Below are 4,348 nucleotides of genomic sequence, written 5' to 3' on the forward strand. Positions count from 1 at the left end.
CTAACTCACTCACAAATCCACTAAATTATTTCTTAATTTATAAATTATGCTTATATTTTTCTTTAATCCTATCACATAAAAATTTGTAGACCTTAATAGAAAATGTATTATTTTCTACATATCTTTATGATATGTAAAGATAAAATAAATAACTTTTGGTGAATATTTCTTTTTTTTTTTTAAGATTTTATTTATTTATTTGGCAGACAAGAGATCACAAGTAGGCAAAGAGGCATGCAGAAAGAGAGAGGAGGAAGCAGGCTCCCTGCTGAGCAGAGAGCCTGATGTGGGGCTCGATCCCAGGACCCTGGAATCATGACCTGAGCCGAAGGCAGAGGCTTTAACCCACTGAGCCACCCAGGTGCCCCTTAGTGAATGTTTTCTGCATCCAACAACCCTCATCTTCATGAGATCAAGGATCATATCTTATTTATCTTGACATTTCAATTCTTATTCTAGTGACTTGCACATTGAATACAGTCACACAGCAAGAAAGAAATAACAATAGCATTTATTAAGAATTTATTTTCTTCTGGGGCACCTGGGTGGCTCAGTGGGTTAAAGCCTCTGCTTCTGGCTCAGGTCATGATCCCAGGGTCCTGGGATCGAGCCCCGCATCAGGCTCTCTGCTCAGCAGGGAGCCTGCTTCCTCCTCCCTCTCTGCCTGCCTCTCTGCCTACTTGTGATCTCTGTCTGTCAAAGAAATAAATAAAATATAAAAAAAATATTTTTTCTATGCAATATACATTGTGTGAATCACCATATATAGTTTTAGCAATAGCTGATGTTATAGGTACTTATATCTTCCTCTTTTTTACAGAAGAAACTAATGCTAAAAGATGAACAGTTAAAGAAAGAAAACTCTGCTAAAGTTGTATCACTGGGAAGTAGCTTACCTAAAATTTGAATCTCGGCAGGCTGGCTCTCTGTTATGATTCTATAATTACCAGAGGATACTCTTTTTCTAGAATGGAAAACAGATAAATAATTAAAAGCATGGTTACTTTCATTTTGAAATTTGGGATGAGCAGTTATATATCTTATATAGGTTTTATATTTTTATTCTGGTGATAAAGTCAGTATATGTCACACATACTTGATTTCAAATTGCTTCAACATTTATTTAGCAATAATTAAATTTGAGTTTATACTTAAGGTAATCTATCTGTGTGTAGTACCTGTTGAGAAACAGTTCTCCCTGGGTCTCGTGGGGTTTTTTTGAATGTGTGTTTGCTTTTGGTTTTTGATGTAGCGTTCAATGATTCATCCGTTGCATATAACACCCAGGGCTCAAAGCACTGGCTGCTGTTCTTCCAGACTATTTTGCAAGGATATTTTCATAGCAAATGGCCTTGAAGATAAAAATATTGTCACTTCTGAAACAAAGGGAAGGTACGTTAATTTCAATTTAGAAGAGATTTGAATTCTCTAAATGCAGAGTTCCTCTCCTATAATATAATCCACCCTCTGTGTGCAGTTATCATCTGGCTCTCTTTGTGTCTGTCTCCCCTCAAAACTGGGAGTCAGAGAACTAACAGAAATAAAGTGGATACTCTGGCTACTGCTATTGATTAACAATAAACTGTCCGTCTTTGAGTCAGGAATCTATCTACATACATAAAACCATAGCAAGCAAATTCATTAGCTTATGTATAATATGAACCCCTAGACCCTTTAAAGTTCCTAATATATGTATTATATTATTTTTTCATTACATATTATTAAATGAGTTATTTTTTAGGAAAGACATTTGCTGAATTTATCTAATATTTTAGAATATTTTAAAGACTCTAGATTGAATGATTTGAAGAGACCATGAAAATTCAACAAAGATTGAATATGTAAGCATTTGAACTATTTGAAAAATAAATATAAATCTATTCCTGATCATCTTGAATATATATTTGGCTGGTAATGAATATTTTTAAAGCATTAGACCAGCTGTTCACAACAGGAGCCAATCTGTCTCCTGGGGAATATTTGGCAACATCAGGAAACATCTTTGTTACACATTGCTTGAGTTACATACATTCATTGTTTGTCTCAACTGGGAGTAGTATTGGTTATTACTATCATTTAGCTGATACAGATACCAGGGATGTACAGGACAACCACCCATAATGAATTATTTGGTCCCAAATGTCATTTATGATCATGTTGCAAACCCAGTTACACATATATGTGCTTCCACATCTGAATTTGAGAAATCTAAATCAATTTTCTCAATGATAAGAATGAATCTGCATATAAAATTTTAAGAATGTAAATATCTCTAATTTATCTATCATGTCTATAATATAATATTTCATGAAACTCAAGCCATAACATAAACGATAGCAAATAGTTAATAGAAAACCAAAATTTCAATCATTCTAAATTTTAGGATATATTTATATTTAGACATATTAGAGTAATATAGTCAAGACTTTTTTATTATTATTTTTAGTAATGAGGTATAACCAATAATGTATATAAAGAAAACAAGCTTTTATCATGTATATAGATGGGCATGGATGGGTATGAACATTAAAAAGAAATTATCCTGAATTTGGTTACCTAAGTCTATGCTATTACTATGGAAGCTGCAGTACTGTATTATCTATTTGTTATTCAAGGAAATTCTGTAATTTATATGCATTACTTTTCAAAATTGTAATGTTGTGTTTGAATATTACCTGGTTTATAGAACAATCCTTAAGCATACATGACTTTACAATTATATTTATAAAATTATATCTATGACCAACATATGTGTATGCATATATGTATATATGTATACATGCATGTATACACAACTAGTTACATATAATTGGCTAACATGCACCAAATATCTGTGTTGTAGGGTCAAATAAAATCTGTCAAAATTGATCTAATTGGTATAGCATTATCTGGTTCACAAGTGTGGCCCAACAGTGTCTTCATTCATATCATCCAGTATTAGTAGGATCCATCTACATATAATCAGAATTTTATTTTTCAGGGGGGAATTAACACTGTTTTAAAGACACCCAAGAGAAATCCAGTATCGCTGTAGCTGGCTGGCTAGTCGGGTAAGCATCTGGCTTCAGTTCAGGTCACGATTCCAGGGTCCCAGGGTCAAGTCCCATATCAGTCTCCCCACCCAATGAGGAGTCTGCTTCTCCCTCTCCCTCTGCTCCTCCCCCTGCTCATGCTCCACTCTCCTGTTTATGCTCTCTTTCTCATGCTCACTCTGTCTCAAATAAATAAAATATTTTAAAATAATAAATAAATAAATAAATATCCAATATAGGAAGAGGAGCACAAGGGATATGGCAGGAGTAAGAGTTGGGGAGCTGGGGTAGCATGTCTGATGGCCTGGGTTGCAAGCAAGCAGTGCTGTCTTGGCCTATGTGACTGGCGCTGGCATGGCTTCTGCTTGGAGAGGATGCAAGCTGACCAGTGAGGAACCTCTTCTCAGAAAGTTTCAACTGAGTGAAATAGACTTCAAAATTATGGCATAAGATGAGTTAATTCTCAGATGGAAACAATAGGAAGTATATGTTTAAGCTTTGGAGGGCAAGTGCACAGATCTTGATTCTAATGATGTAACTGGCTTAAGGGAGTCTGAAGAAAAACTAAAGCCAGCAACAAGAGTCTGCACACAGGGAAAATAATCCTTGTAATGTGACTAGCAACCAAGGAGCAAGAGATACAAATGTATACTGCTCAAATCCAGTATGTCAAGCTAGTCTAGCAGCCAAGCATTGCCCAAATGAGATCAACAGATGTGGTAGACCCAGCAATCAACTTGTTTTTTTTTTTTTTTTCTAAGAATGAAAGGTGAATTGGAACAGACTAATGACAAACTGAAACAAGCCTGAAAAAACTATGTACTTGGAAGTTTATGCTGGAAGTAGTTAACAATCATACTCCCCAGTTGAGACTTCCCTGATTATCCCACTAGGAAAAGCTGTAGTGGGACAGCTAAATACTCCTTTCCACAGTAGTATTTAGACTTTTTGAGGAAAAAACAAAAAACAAAAAACCACGCCATAGTCTTATACTTTCCAGCTTGAAATTGTTCATGTAAAACTTACCAGATGAACCTTGTGTTTGACTTTTTTCTCTTCCCTCACCCCTGGCTTCAGAGGCCTGATGGTGAAGGACTATTCCAAAGAAGTAGCCACTTCAAAAAACTTCCTTCTAGCAGCTTTCCCAGGGATGTGTTTTACACCTTGAAGCAAAGTTGGCTTTACAGAAAAAAATACAGTGAGGAGCTTAAGCGCAGTGAGAATGAACTGAATTCTTCATCACTCAACTTGACAGAAGTAGAAGGTATGCTGAGCACCATTCTAGTTTTTCAGCAGTGACTGAAAGAGTCATGCCA

General features: G+C 35.5%; 1 pseudogene; it reads left to right on the forward strand.

Moving 5' to 3' along the window:
* Positions 1–3,386: 3,386 nt before the first annotated feature.
* On the forward strand, positions 3,387–3,842 carry LOC116590203 (annotated as a pseudogene).
* Positions 3,843–4,348: the final 506 nt, after the last annotated feature.

Source organism: Mustela erminea, chromosome 5 (genome assembly GCF_009829155.1).
Source record: "Mustela erminea isolate mMusErm1 chromosome 5, mMusErm1.Pri, whole genome shotgun sequence".
Taxonomy (NCBI): domain Eukaryota; kingdom Metazoa; phylum Chordata; class Mammalia; order Carnivora; family Mustelidae; genus Mustela; species Mustela erminea.